This window comes from Sarcophilus harrisii, chromosome 3 (assembly GCF_902635505.1).
Source record: "Sarcophilus harrisii chromosome 3, mSarHar1.11, whole genome shotgun sequence".
In the NCBI taxonomy this organism is placed as follows: Eukaryota; Metazoa; Chordata; class Mammalia; order Dasyuromorphia; family Dasyuridae; genus Sarcophilus; species Sarcophilus harrisii.
In genome coordinates this window covers 499,035,278-499,050,632 of record NC_045428.1, presented here as the reverse complement: position 1 = coordinate 499,050,632, position 15,355 = coordinate 499,035,278, and the positions used below count along the sequence as shown (strand labels likewise).

The 15,355-nt window shown below is 36.6% G+C and overlaps 1 long non-coding RNA gene across 1 annotated transcript in view; it reads right to left on the bottom strand.

Moving 5' to 3' along the window:
- LOC116422581 overlaps positions 1-2,662 on the bottom strand; it is a 42,533-nt gene extending 39,871 nt beyond the window's left edge. The window contains exons 1-2 of the long non-coding RNA XR_004233241.1: positions 2,474-2,662; positions 2,101-2,224 (exon numbers count right to left, since the gene is read on the bottom strand). This is a non-coding gene — a long non-coding RNA (uncharacterized LOC116422581). The remainder of the gene's footprint in view (positions 1-2,100; positions 2,225-2,473) is intronic.
- Between the last annotated feature and the right edge of the window lie 12,693 nt (positions 2,663-15,355).

Below are 15,355 nucleotides of genomic sequence, written 5' to 3'. Positions count from 1 at the left end.
AAGACTTGGAGAGGATGTGGAGTTACTGATTGCATTATATACAAATGAGCAAGTGTATCTGTGTCTATTTATAGTTCATACATATTATATATGCATTATGTGTAGGATTGAGTACATATCAAACGTGGTCATGGAATATATGTAAGTATTGTGTGTATGTGGATGAATACAAAGTATGCATTAAAATCTATCATATGATCCACATATGAATACAACCTTACACACAGCACATGTATGTACTTTGTGGGTGTGAATGTGTGAGAACCAGAGACAGACAGACACAGAGAGAGAGAGAGAGACAGAGACAGAGACTGAGAGACACACACACACACACACACACACAGAGAAAGAAAGAGAGAGACAGAGAGACAGAGAATGAGAGAGAGAGAGAAAGAGAGAGAGAGAGAGAGAGAATGAGAGAGAGAAAGAGAGAGAGAGAAAGAGAGAAAGAGAGAGAGAAAGAGAGAGAGAGAGAGAGAGAATGAGAGAGAGAAAGAGAAAGAGAGAGAGAGAGAGAGAGAGAGAGAGAGAGAGAGAGATTGACTGACTCTTTTTTGTGTTATGGAAATTGATATGTCTTTTGGACTCCAAAGAATGAGGGGAGGAAGAGAATTGTTTTGGAAAATATAAGAGGAGAAGGAGGAGGAAGAGGAAGAGGAGGAGGAGGAGAATATGAGAGGAAAGCATCCCCCTCCCTCCTCCATCTCTCTTCTCTCTTGCAGCAGAACGCCAGACTACGTGGCAGTGTGGGGGATGGGCCAGCCCGGGAGTGGCTGCTCAGCAAAGGAATGTACTTCAGGCCCAGCCCAGGCAAAGGCCCTGCCTGCCCTGTAGCTGTCCAGGCCACACTCACAGCCTATCCTAGCTGTTCAAGAAAGAAAAAACCCAGTTCAAACAATCCCTGAGAATTCTCAGCTAGAGTTTTAATGAATTTGGGACAGATAATTATTTTTCTCTTTGGGCCATTTTTCTCAACTTGAAAATCTGGGGTTCTTTGTGGGGGGCTGGAATAGGGCAATCCTTGCCTCCTTCTCAAAATAATATTTTTAAATGTATAAAGTATAAAATAAAATACCTTTTCAAATTACAAACCAATTACATTGAAATACATCATTCAATATTATTATTCTATAAGAAACATCAGCAGGATGATTTTAAAAGGACCTGGAGAGCCTTTCATGAACTGATACAAAGTGAAGTGAGTAAAATCAAGAGAACATTGTACATGGCAACAAGAAGATTATACAATGATTAATTCTTATGGACGTGGCTCTTTTCAATAGTGAGGTGATTCAAGCCAATTCTAATTGATGTGTGATGGAGAGAGCCATCTGCACCCAGAAAGAGGGTTGTGGGGACTGAGTATGGACCACAACATAGTATTTTTACCTTTTTTCCTTTTTTGGTTGTTCTTTGCTTTTTGTTTTCGTTCTCATTTTTTTCCCTTTTTGATCAGATTTTTCTTGTACAGCATGATAATTGTGGAAATATGTAGAGAAGATCTGTACATGTTTAAATTATGTTGGATTATTTGCTATCTAGGGGTGGGGCTGGGAGGAAGGGAAGGAGAAAAATTTGGAACATAAGGTTTTACAAGGGTGAATGTCTAAAATTACTTTTGCATGTAGTTTGAAAATAAAAAGCTATTAATTAAAAAATTTAAAAATACACTATTCAAAATTCTTTTAAAAGCAAAGTTCATAGAGGAGGGGAGGAGAAAATGGGGAGGCGAGGGGAGGAACTGATAAACATCTGCTTTTGGGAGAAGACATCCCAGGAAATAGGGCCAGAGTAATCACTGTTCCATATACTTCTAATTAACCTTCAGGACTAGTGATGTTAAAAAAAAAAATCAGGATTATAGATTCAGTACTTTTATGAGAAAATTAACTGCATACTTAAAAAAATATTTTTGGCACTAGGCTGAGCCTTGATTTTAGCCATAATCTAAAATTCTAACCCCAGTCCCAGACTGAGCCCCAAAACTCCAGCCAGATGTAATGTAAACATGATCACCAAGAGATTATCAGTAGGTAATAAGGTGTGAACATAGCTCAGTACAGCTCATTTATAATAGAGAAACACCTGAATCAATCTCACCTTCTGACAAGAGGTCTGCAATTCCTTTGAAGCCAGGAGAGCTAAAGAGGGGATCCTGAATCCACATTGACTCCTTGGGTGACCACAAGATAGTCGTTTCCATTCTGTGTTCCAGGTGCTTCCTCTATAAAAATAGAAATGATGACATGTAGTCAAGCTTACCTTATATAGCTGTTTTGAGGAAGATGATTTTTAATATAAGAAGGGCTATTCTTTTTTTATAACTATTTTTATTCTGAACTTAACAAATACCAACTAGAATGATCATTCTCATGTACCCAGTAAAAAAAAAAGTAGATTTAGATGAAATTACAGAGATCTATTTTTTAAAACTATATAATAGATACAAGCTGTAGCTTCAAATCTGTCTTACTTATTTGTGCTTCTTTCTGGTCTTTCCTCTTCTCTGCATTAAAAAGAAAGAGAGAAAGAGAAAGAGAGGGAGGAAAGGGAGAGAGATCTCAAGGATCTTTTTGCCTCTCTTTTCTGTATTTTTCCTGTTATTTTATCCTATACAGCCTCCCATCCTTACCTCCCCATTCTCCAAACAAATCCTTCTTAATAAATATGCACAGTCAAGCACAATAAATTCTTGGGGGCGGGGAGGTATTCTTACTATTAAAACAGGTCAGGGGAAGTTGTCGGCATAATGTTAAAACTGAGAAGGAATGTCAAAGATGGAATGAATCTTGGAATGTAGAGCACTAAATATTGGAGCTGGGAGAGACCTCAGAACACGAAATACAGAATGTTAAGATGAGTGGGATGTTGTAACAGAATGTCAGAGCTGGAAGGGAGCTTGGAACATGGAACATAGAATTTCAGAGCTGGGAGGGAGCTTGGAACATAGACCATAGAATGTCAGAGTTTGGAGGGAGCTTGGAACGTGGGACACAGAATGTCAGAGCGAGGGAAGGCCTTTAGAAGACAGCCTAGAATATCAGGCTCTTAAGAACATCTAATCTGAACCCCTGGTTTTTCAAGTTAGAGAGGGACATTGATTTTTCCAGGGTCATATAATGACAATGTCAGAGTTTCCAGAATATGCATTATTAAAATATTGAATAGGAAACAAAAGCCTGGGTTTCACTGGGTGCTGAGACTTCATGGGAGGATGGAGGAGGAGGTGGAGCTGACTGGACAGAAGGAAGCCACCAGCCACATCACGAAATATCCATCTGTCTTCCAGTGCTTTACTTTTTTTTCTTCCTTCCCCAGAAAAAAATTCTTTTCCAGAAGGTGGTGGATCTTAGTGTATCAGGAAGGGAGCCAGAGGCTCAAGATGACAAGGCGCTTGGATCCTGGCCCTAGAAATTTAAAGGAGCCACACCACATTTTTCTAGATGGAAAAGAGCAGCCTACTGTTTTATATAGGCTTGTGCTCTGGATGGTCCTATTTGTTTTGCTGTGTGAAAGCCATGCAGTTTCTCTTTTGTCCACTCTCTTTGCTATTGACCTAATCAGTTTCTGCTACTGACCTAATATGTCCTCTTTTCTTGGTCTCAGTTCTACAAAGTGGGAATAATCATAAAAAGGGGAAAAGATCTACATATATAAAAATGCTTGTAGCAGCTCTTTTTGTGATGACAAAAAATTGGAAATGGATGGTATGTCCATCACTTGGAAAATGGCTGAACAAGTTGTGATATATGAATGTAATAATAAGAAATGATGAACAGGGAAATTTCAGAAAAGACTGGAAAGACTTGCATGAACTCTTGCTGAGTGAAGGGAGTAAAATCAGGACAATACAGTAACAGCAATATTGTACAATGATCAACTTTGATAGACTTAGCTTTCCTCAACAATGCAATGATAAAAGACTGTTCCAAAAGATTCATGATGAAAAATACTATCCATATCCAGAAAAAGAACTGTGGAGTTTGAATGCAGATCAAAGCAAACTATTTTCACTTTTTTTGGGGGGTTTTTTTTTTCTCTCTAGTGATTTTTCCCTTTTGTTCTGATTCTTTTTTCATAACATGATTAAAGCAGAAATATGTTTCATATAATTATATATATATATATATAACTTATGTTAATTGACATCTTGGGGAGAAGGGGAAGAGAGGGAGGAAAGGAAAAATATGAAAGTCAACATCTTATAAAAATGAATATTGAAAATAATCATTACATGTAATTGGAAAAAATAAAATACTATTAAAACAAAGGAATTATGCTATTTATGGATAAAGTACTAGGAAAAAAGATGTGTATTCTAAACTAGAGTCTGCCAGCAACTTTGAGCACTTTCTCACTTTCCCATTGTAGACCCATTAACTTTTTCTGTAAAAGGAGGTTTAGATAAGCTGGTCTGTAATGTCTTCCAACCTGAAGGTTTTAATTCCAGAATGCTAAGATTTTAGACTCTGAAAACACTAGAATTTTAGGCTCTGAAGAGTTAAGTGTTCTAGGAGCCTCAGTTATCCCATGATTCAAAGTTTTGAGGTTAAGAACGTTCTTGATTGTAAATCCCTCATTTCTACCACAAGCCCATCACAGAAAAAGCAGATTCTCAGTAGTGCCTGACATTGGTGTTGATGGGATACCTATTATTAATTCAGGTCTGAAGATGCCATCAGCCTTTTTGATCTTGGGTTCTTACCTTTATTCTCTTGAATGTATTCCAGCTTCCATTCAAGGTTTTGTTTCAGTGATACATTTGATACTAGTTTTTTCTGATTCTCCATGTTGTTAGTTCTTTCCTCCTAAGCCCAGGAACTAATTATTTTGTGTTTATTTTTATACTGACATTTATCCAGTCACTTTTCATTCATGTCTGACTCTTTGTGACCCCATTTGGGTATCTTTGGCAGAGATAGTGGAGTGGTTTGCTATTTCCTTCTCCATCTCAATTTACAGATGAGGAAACTGAGCAAAACAGGATTAAATTACTTAGGGTAACGTAGCTGGTAAGTCTCTGAAGCAAGGTTTGAACTCACAAAAATGATTCTTTCTAAACTCAGATCTAGCATTCTATCTATTGTACCATTTAGCTTCCTGTTATAATGACATATGTGTAAATTAACTTAAATTTACTTTGCAAATTTTGTTTTTTTCTCCCAAATAGAATGTAAGCTCCTTAGGGGCCCATTATCATATTTTCTTTTAATTTCCAGTGAAAAGTTCACAGCCTTGATTATTTTCTTTATGACTCAATCACTGATTGCATCAGAATAGGGAGCTTTGTGTTTTAAGGTCTACCAATGCAGATCCTTTCTGAAAGTTATAGTTTTAGAGAACTGCCAGGAATACAGATGCCTAAGTCACCTTGGCCAGGGCCACACAACCGGTCTGTCGGAGATATGGGGTATTTGAACACTGATCTTCTCAATTTTAAAGTCAGTTATCTTGCTGCTTGTCCCTTGAAAGTCACCTGAAGAATAAGAAGACTTTCTCTTGAAAGAATTTTGGTTCTAGACTCTTGTAGAATAAGTTCACTCCTGTGGGAGCCTGAGTCCAAAGAGGAGGAATCAGGCTCCTGTATTTGTGGTTCACTATTCCCTCTCTTTAAACAAATATAGTTTTGATGCATGTTACATAGCTGAGTGTCTGAAGTTGAATTTCTGGACTTACTGACTCCAGGTCGAGCACTTCATTCACTGTTATTATATATGATCAAGTCATAAATTCAAATACTGTCATATAGGGGGTTCAAAAATTTTTAGATATTAAAAAGGGATGAAGGTAAATTTGGCTGAAGGTAAATGGTGGGAGTAAGACATATATTAGGTTCCTCGATGTACCAAGTAGAAGATGTCAGGTATAGAACAGATATTTATTTCTTCTCCATCAAAAAAAATGCTAATGATTTATTGTATTGACAATACTTAAAATATGAAATAGTAAAACATCAATTTTGTTGTACTCTTCCCGGAGATAGGAAGGAGTCCAGAGAGGCTTGTGTGATTGCTGAGCAGATTTCATTTTCCCACCAATCTACATTTGCTAAGCAGAAATTCATATCTTCTGACCAGTTCTGATGGACCTGGCCATCCTCAGCAACGAGATCAACCAAATCATTTCCAATGGAGCAGTAATGAACTGAACCAGCTATGCCCAGAGAAAGAACTCTGGGAGATGACTAAAAACCATTACATTGAATTCCCAATCCCTATATTTATGCACACATGCATTTTTGATTTCCTTCACAAGCTAATTGTACAATATTTCAGAGTCTGATTCTTTTTGTACAGCAAAATAATGTTTTGGTCATGTATACTTATTGTGTATCTAATTTATATTTTAATGTATTTAACATCTACTGGTCATCCTGCCATCTAGGGGAGGGGGTGGGCGGGTAAGAGGTGAAAAATTGGAACAAGAGGTTTGGCAATTGTTAACGCTGTAAAGTTACCCATGCATATAACCTGTAAATAAAAGGCTATTAAATAAAAAATAATATTAAAAAAAAAAGAAATTCATATCTTCTGACCAGCCTGGAATGTATGCATTATCTTCCTGGTGGTATCCATCTTTGTATCCAAGATGAGGGTAGTTTCAGGAAGCATGTCCCACTAGCAACCAGCATCCTGACATCTTAATGATTTTGGACCTCTCAAGTTGATAAGATTGCCTCCAAATACAGAAACACCCATTCCCTGGGATCACTGTTTGATAATCTGTGCTCAGAGAAAAAAAAACAAAGAAGAGGTAGCCAGTCAGAAACTTGGAATATAGTGTTAGGGTCACCTTATTGTTGTTCAGTCATTTCAGGCCTGTTTGTGACCCAATTTTGGGGGTTCCCTTGGCCAAATTACCAGAGTAGTTTGCCATTTTCTCAGTCTAGTCCATTTTACAGATTAAGTCACATAGCTAATAAGTGTCTGAGGCTGGATTTGAATTCAAGATGTGTTGTCTTGACTCCAGATTCAGTACTCTATCAGTAGTACCAAACTGTGAGAAAGGGCTTGTAATCCTCTTAGGCTCATATAGACAAGTGCATGTACTGGCTATAATGTGTGCATAGTCACCATAGTGTTATAGATCAGGGAAGAGTGAGACAAACAGAAAAACACACCCACACCCACCCACCCACATCCACACACACATCCACACACACACACACACACACACACACACGGGTGGTCTTTGGTCTTTGGTCTCTCCTTTTAAGTTTACTGAGTGAGCAGCTCTTCCTGGGTCAGGAACCAATACTATTTAATATACTTTCCCTCCTTCCATCTCCTACCATCAGATAGAAAAAAGGACCAACCAGGAACCTCCAGTAATGAATCTCCTTTAGCAAGAGGCAAGAACAGATGTTCTTAGTAATGTCCTGATTGTCACTTCTATCAATCTTATTGCACATTTGAGGTGGTTAATGAATGTTTTTATTTGAATCTGGCAAAACTAAAACATTGTATCAGGCAAAAGATAGGCAGTTTGATTTGTATTATTGGATCAACTACAGAGCAAAATCCCTTCCTTATTCTGGGCTGAATTTCTGGTTCCACTTGTATAATGGGAGTAATGGTCCTTGGGCTATACTTAAAATTCCCTTCCAATTCACACAAATTTAGAACTAAAAGGGGCACTAATACTCATCTATAATTGCAGCTCTTCCTAGTTCTAAAGGTGTTCAAAAGCCATCTCATATGTCCCATATCTGAAGAAGAATGTCCTTTTCAAGAAACTCACAAGGGATCATTGAGTCTTTGCTGGAAGATCTCCCATTGGGAGAATCTGCTTCCATCTAGATTCTGCCTGGGTCATTTTCCATGACAGTGCTAACATCTTCAGTGATGATGTGTCTTCTTGTTTTATTCCTTGCTTGATATGAATAATCTGAGTATTTTTTATCAAGGTTATTATTATTTTTTGGTGATCTTCAACAAATCTTAAATAGAACACACGCTATTGAAAAACAGACTTTAAGGCAACATTTTATTTCACTGAGTCAAATCTGGTTTTTCCCCCCTATTTATCAAACAATAGAGATGGTAGGATCTTGTAATCTTTCTTTCATTCTGTGTGATTGTGAATATGTGGTTTGCTGTGGAAAAAATGTGAAAGTCTGCTTGTTCCCTTTCTGTGTTTTCATCAAGGATACTCTTGATATGTGCAGAGACCATCGTAAAAGACATTATAGAGATGAGAAAGTAAAGGACTAGTTGGTGATGTATTTTTGGCTACCTTTTTGGGGGGTGGGGAAATAGTAATAGTCACGATTATTTCTTTTCTTTGCACTCTTCTCACAAATATATCTCATACATCAATTCTGAAATATCCTTAAAATTGATTTGCCTCCAGCACAGATTTCCTTATTCTCGATTTGGTCTTTTTCTTCAATTTTCTAAAGTGCCATTTCAACTCCTTCAAATAGTATATTGGATACTGAGGTGTTAAAGTCTAAATGTGGTGATCTTACCACATTCTCATCATAGATTATTATAGAAATGCTGGCAAATCTATTCATTTTGCATTTATTGGTTCACTTTCAAGTTTCATGTATAAATGCTGTTGGGATTATCTGCCTTAGTTGAATATCTTACTAAATTTATATAAAATGATACTGATTAGAATCTTTTACCCATCCCATTTTGCACATAAATTCTAAGAGCCTCAATTTCCTCATCTATACAAGTGGGGAGTGGGGAAGAGGGAGAAAGAGAGGAGGTGCTCATTGGGGACTAGTGTGTGTATATGTAATATTTTTCACCATAATAATTTACATAATTATAAGGCAAGTACTTTGTAATTTTAAAGTGATAGAGAAATATGTTGCCACTGAACAGTTAGAGGACAAAATAATGACAATAATAATGGTGATATTTATATAGCACCTACTGTGTGCCAGGTACTATGCTAAGTGCCTTATAAATATGCACCTTGTAAATTAGGTATATTATTCCCATTTTACAAATAAGAAAACAGGTAAACAGAAGTCAAGTAACTTTCTTGAGGTCACACAGCTGAATGTCTTAGGCCAGATTTCTGGACTTCCTGACTCCAGGTCCAGAGTTTTATTCAGGATTATTATATATGATCAAGTCATGGATTCTAATAGCACAACTATTATTATATGGGGGTTCAAATTTTTTTGGATATTAAAAAGAGGAGCATTCAGTGAAGGTCAATAGTGAGAGGAAAGAAAAAAAAACTTTTGTCATTGAATATACTACAGACTACCTGAGCAGAAAGTAGAAATAGATGACATTAAGAAAAAAAGATCACAAGCATTGCCCAGTTAGTAAACAAGCATTTATTAAATACTTAGTCAGGCTGTGTACTAAATGCCAGGGATAAAAATGCTAGCAGAAGGACATTTCCTGCCCTCAAAAACATTATATTCTTATGGGGGAAGATAACAAATGAAAGGAAACTGAAAAGAGAGTGGGGTGGGAAAAACTGTTGTGAAGCATAATAGTGAAGGCTAGATTGCAGCCTAGAGAGAAATAAAAATTGGCCTGGGTGCCCTTTCTAAATGGACATCCCAGATAATTAGAGGGGTCCCAAGGGCTAAGGGTACTTGCAAGATATGAAATGACCTTCTAGAATGAAGAGGTTTCTAGGGGCCTGATGGAGGACTCCAGATGGCAGCCTGGTGAGAAAGGAGACATAATATAGGAGTAAAGGGGAAATTCAATTATCTGGACAACTTCTGTAGTTCTGTCCTTTCTAAATGTGAACCAGCTAATAATTTATTGACTTGTTTTTATGATAATTCCAGATGGTAAAACAAATGAGAGGAATAACAATTCAAAATCTGATTCTCACTAATAACGTTATACAGAAATGGTGACAACCTTGGTATTGGGGATAAAGTAATTATATCTTATCTTTAATTATTTTATTTTTTCCAATTACATGTAAAAACAATTTTTAACATTCATTTTATATAATGTTTTGAGTTCCAAAATGTTCCCCCTCCCTCCTCCTCCTTCCTGCATTTAAGACAACAAGCAATTTCATATAGGTTATACAGGTCCCGTTATATAAAATATATTTCCATATTATTCAGGTTGTGAAAGAAGAAGCAGACCAAAAGAATGAAAACATGAAAAAAATAAAGAAAGTGAAAATAGTATGATTTGATCTGCATTCAGACTCCATAGTTCTTTCTCTGGATGTGGACAGCATGTGTCTTTTGGAATTGTCTTCAATTGTTGTATTACGAGAAAGCTAAGTCAATCATAGTTAATCATGCTACAACTTTGTACAATATTTTTCTAGTTCTGCTCAAAAATGATTACATCTTAAAATTAGTAACAGGCAAAAGTAAGCTAGGTATAGTTTGACATGTAGCCTAGAATTGGTGAAAGCAGATTTCAAATGCTAAAAGATTTTAATTCTTTCAGGAAAGAGATAGGAGCCACTGAACTAAAATTTGATGACCCAGGAGGGAAAATAAATTGTCCCAAATGAATTCTGAGGATGTAAAGAGATATTTCTCTGAAATTCTGAATTCTTAATTCTAAAGATGGGGTGAAAGAATTGTTTAAAGAAATGTTGTGAATGCATAGGGGACTCTTTCATTAGCTTAGATATTTAATGATATAAACACTGGCAATAAGAACAGAAAAAAGAGAAAGGTACAGTATCAGGAAAGAGAGTGCTGAACAAGATGAAACTGATGAGGAAAGCTAAGGACAAAAATAAAATAACTCTTGGTGGGTTGTTCTTTTATTGTAGTTATTATATTAGTGAAATGAGGAGAATTGAGGAAGGGGTAAGACAGCTCCTTGGGGGTGAGTAGGATCATAATAATAACTAACTTTACATAATACTTTAAAGTTGCCAAGTACTTTACATATAATATGTCCAAACTACCCTATGGACCTACATGTGCAAAAATGTTTGTGACAGCCCTTTGTGTAGTGGCAAGAAACTGGAAACTGAGTGGATGCCCATCTATTGGAGAGTGGCTGTGTAAGTTATGGTATATGAATATTATGGAATATTATTTTCTATAAGAAATGATCAGCAGGATGTTTTCAGAGAGGCCTAGAGAGACTTACATGAAGTCTGACACTGAGTGAAATGAGCAGAACCAGGAGATCATTATACACAGCAACAACAAGATTATAGCATGATCAATTATGATGGACGTGACTCTTTCCAACAATGAGAGGATTGAGGCCAGTTCCAATGATTTTATGATGAAGAGAGCTATCTATACCCTGAAAGAAGACTGGGAACTGAATGTGGATCACAATATAGCATTTTCACATTGTTGTTTCATATTGTTATTTTCTTGCATTTTCTTTTCTTTTTCATTTTTTTCCTTTTTGATCTGATTTTTCTTGTGCAGCAAGACTATTGTATAAATATGTAAACATATGTTGGATTTAACATATCTTTTAACATGTTTAACATATATCAAATTATGAACACAAGGTTTTGTAAGGGTCAATGCTAAAAAATTATCCATGCATACATTTTGAAAACAAAAAACCTTAATAAAAAAATTAAAAATCTCCCTAAAACAACAACAACAACAACAAAAAACCAAAACCCAACCTTATCAGGCAGGTGCTAATATTATTGCTATTTTACAAATAATTGCAGTTGTTAATTATTAATGAAAATACCTAACATTTATATAGCACCTCCAATGTGTCTGTCACTATGCTAAGTGCTTTACAACTATTATCACCACTGATCCTGATCACAAGGAAATAAATGCTGTTCTTCTCATTCTCATTTTATAGATGAAGAAACTGAAGCAGGCAAGTTGAATGACTTAGCGGTCCCAGAGCTAGTAAGTGTCTGAGGCAGCATTTGAATCTAGGCTTTCCTGACTTGGCTCAGTACTCTATGACCACAAAAGAAAAAAGGTAAAATTGCTCAACTCTGATTTTGCTTTCGTTTTCTTTTTTTCTTCTTCAATAGTATTTTATTTTTCTAATTACATGTAAAGATAGTTTTCAATATTCATTTTTGTAAGATTTTGAGTTCTACATTTTTTCTCCTTTCTCCCTTATTTTCTCCCTCCCCAAGACTGCAAGTAAATTGATACAGATTATACAGGTATAATAATTATAAACATATTTCCATATTTTCCATATTGCAGAAGAAAAATCAGAACGAAAGGGAAAAAACATGAGAAAGAAAAAGCAAACCAAAAAAGGGGAAAATAGTATGCTTTGATTCGCATTCAGTCTCCATAGTTCTCCCTTTGGATGTGGATGGCATTTTCTATGGTTACATTGAAGCTTATTTGTTAAGTTCTCAAGTAATTTTGAGGTTGGTAATTGCCGTATAAAGACTTGCCATCTCTTAGTTTTTGAAGACTAGTGAAACCCTGATGGATAATCTATCCAATTGATTGTGTTTTTCTAAGGTATTTGGTAGATGCTTTTTATAACATTTTATAAAACAATATGTTACATAGTATCTACTGTTTCCTTGCAAAGTCTGTAGTGACCAATAAATCTAGGCTCCTTAAGAATAATTTATAATAAATAATAGTAATAATAGTAAAATAAATAATATAATAATGAAAGTTAATGGTAACAATTAATAATAGCTACAACTTCTATGGGGCTTTAAAGTTTACAAAAATGCTTTATATATGTTAATTCATGTGATCCTTACAATAACTGTGTGAGACAGCTGCTGTTATCTCTATTTTGCAGATGGAGAAACAAAGGAGACCCAAAGATATGGGCCATAAGTTTTCACAGTAAAGTAAGTATCTGTTGAGGATTTGAACTCAGGTCTTTCTGACTCCAGGCCTAGTGTTCTATCCACTGGACCATTTAGCAGCCCTCTATGATATTAATAGCATCTAACTCATAGGATTTTTAAATTTTAGTTTTAGAAAGAATTTATTTGATAGAGGAGGAAAGCTAGAAGAAGCTTTCCTTCCTCAAGATTTACATTATATAGGGTTTCTGAGAAGTATCTCATAGGCTTGTAAAGATCAAATGATGTAACATTTGTAAAGTGCTTTCTAAACAAAATATTACATATATTCTGAATTATTATTATGATTAATGCTCCTTTTACATGCCATAGAGGTGGGCATGAGTGATGGCAAAGGCAAAAAAAAATCCAAATACCGCCCCCCCCAAAAAAACCAGTCCCAGTGCTCAAACAGCAGTATACAATAGTGAACAAATAAGTAAATGCAAAATATAAGCAAAATAATGGAGGGAGGGGAGAAAGAGCTAGTATTTGGTGCACCTACCCAAGATGGAACCACCTATCCTTAAAGCCGCAGTGAAGGATTCTAGGGCCAATATAAGGAGAGAGAACATTCTAGGTATAGGGGACAGCCAATTAAAAAAAAAAATCCTGGAGGTAGGAAACAGAGAATGGCTAGTTACTTTCTCTGGAACATAGAATCTTTAATCAACTGAAATTTCACTAATCCTGAAGCTTCAGAAGAAAAAGGCCTGGAGAAAGAGACGGAAGAATGGGAAGGAAATCTGAAGTGGTGTAGGAAGACATTGGTTGGAAATGGAAAGACAGGTTAGGAAAGCTGAATAAAATGCTGTATGGAGCTCTAGATAGAGAATTTGACCTGGGGGTAGGAGCAGAGGAGTAGGCTAGGATGAGCAGAACTCAGATAGGAGAAGACAGACCTTGATAGGTCTACTCTTGATAATTTCAGTCTATAATTATTTCTTTCCTTTTCTGAGCTCCTACCTAACTTACATGAGTCCCTCTCTTTTGTTTTGGGGGGGGGGTGTGTGTGTAAGGAGGCAACCAGGGTTAAGTGAGTTGCCCAGGTATCCAAGGTCACGTTTGAACTCTGGTCTTCCTGACTCCAGGTGACCATTGGGTCACCTAACTGTCCTGAGTCCCTCTCTTTTCATCACAGATTTAGAGCTAGAAGGGAAATAAAAATTATTTAATCTAATCTCATGATACAGATGAAGAACTGAAATTTATAGAGGCCATGTGACTTGGTCAAAGTCACAAAGTTGCTATGGAATTCACCCCAGTTCCTGTTTTGATTGAACTTTGATTGATTGAAAATTCAGGCTACTTCCATAGCAATCATTTCTTCTGCCATATATTGCTATCAAGAACCTGTCTTTTCAACTTTAGCACTCTTTCTCACTACCTCCTTTTCTTCTTTAACACTGCAAAGACCAGGCTCTCACCACCCCAAGCCTCAAATTAGTCTGCTTGCCACAATTCTCTCCCCGGTCCAGTCCATACTCCACTCAGAGATCAGAGGAACTTCTTAAATTTCAGGACTATTACCTATATCAAGTAATCCCCTTACTCTATAAACTGGTTGTCACCCAAGTCTGGAACCACCTCTTGGCTTCCCTGGCTTCCTTCAAGTCTCAGCTAACGTTCCATCTTCTGTAAGAGGTCTTTCCCAATCCTTCATTATTTTAGATTCTTCCCTTTAGGATTCCAATTTATTCTGGTTGTAGCTTGTTTATCCATAGTTGTTTTTAAGTTGTCTCCCTCATTAGATTGTAAACTCCTTGAGATCAGAGATTATTTTTTACCTTTCTTTATTATCTTCAGCATTTAACTCAGTGCTTGGCACATTTGTTATTGTTCAGTCTTATTTGAGTCTTTGGGACCCCATTTGGAGTTTTCTTGGCAAAGATATTAGAGTGGTTTACTATTTCCTTCTCCAGCTCATTTTACTGATGAGGAAATTGAGGCAAACAGGGTTAAGGCCCTTGCCCAGGATCACCCAGTTAGTAAGTGTAGAGGCCAGATTTGAACTCAGGTGCTTAATAAAAACTTGTTGATTGCATGGTTGATATTATAAAAGATCTCTTTCCTGTCTTACCCTGCTCCTCCCACATTCGGAGACTCTGACAAAGAACTGAGTGGGAGCAATGATAGAATCTGGCTCCTTCAGGGATTAGGCAAAGAGGTTTAGATGGGGAAAAAAAACGAAAAAGGAAAGAAAACCATCTTTGATTCAAATTCGAATCTGGGTTCAAATTTCACTCCTGCACACATGCTTGTGTCATCATGAGAGTCACGGGTCGGTCTCTCAGGTATCAATTTCCCCATCTGCATGGAGTTAACGTTTCTGAGGACCCTTCTAGTATAGTAATCCTACGAAATTAGTCAATCCTATAGGTACTTGGTTAACATTTTTAGATATAGATTGAATCCTGTCTTCTTTCCTGGAACAAAATCAGAGACTGGGCCTTGGAAAGAACAAATGGGAAGGATTATTGTGATCCGGAATCCAAAGCAGAGTGCTTTGGAGGCTAGGGAGGTTTGGGTTCTAATCCTGATATCCATTCTGTGACCTCGAGCACTTTCATCATCTCCTTTGAGCTCCTATGAAATGAAAGAAATGGACTAGAGGTTCTCTAACGGA